Here is a 544-nt window from a genome sequence, read left to right as displayed (position 1 = left end):
CTCTCTCTCTCTCTCTCTCTCTCTCTCTATATATATATATATATATATATATATATATACACTAAATATATTTATTATATATGCTTATACATTGTTAACAAAATAAATTATTTTAAATTGTTTATTAAGAAGTAAACAAATCAAATATATGCTGTGAATTCAGTTATTGGTTATTGAAATCAGAATTAGATACTAAATTTTATTATATTGATTGTTTACTTTTTGAAAGTATTTTTTGAAAAGTATGAATTTTTATTTTAGAAATAATTTATATTTTTTATATTTTATAATAAATAATTTCATAAATAATAAATTATTATTTACAAAAATTATTTATAAAAAAATAAGATTAATATCTCATTTCACATCTCAAGATTTTATTTATATTCAATGGTTTTAACTTGATTCTTATAGCACATTTTGTGAATGAGATATTGTTAATTGTAAATAATATATAATTATGTAATATATATTATATATATATTTAAATAATTATACATATAATTACTTAATAATTATACATATATAATTTTTTTTAATTACA

The 544-nt window shown here is 14.3% G+C and overlaps 1 long non-coding RNA gene across 1 annotated transcript in view; it reads left to right on the top strand.

The window, feature by feature from the left end:
- The window catches only part of LOC116186484, a 2,575-nt gene that overhangs the window by 688 nt on the left and 1,343 nt on the right, over positions 1 to 544 (top strand). The gene's annotated exons all lie outside the window — the stretch shown is intronic.

The sequence above is a fragment of the Apis dorsata genome, unplaced genomic scaffold, assembly GCF_000469605.1.
Source record: "Apis dorsata unplaced genomic scaffold, Apis dorsata 1.3 scaffold_772, whole genome shotgun sequence".
NCBI lineage: Eukaryota > Metazoa > Arthropoda > Insecta > Hymenoptera > Apidae > Apis > Apis dorsata.
This window is presented reverse-complemented; position numbering and strand designations above follow the sequence as displayed.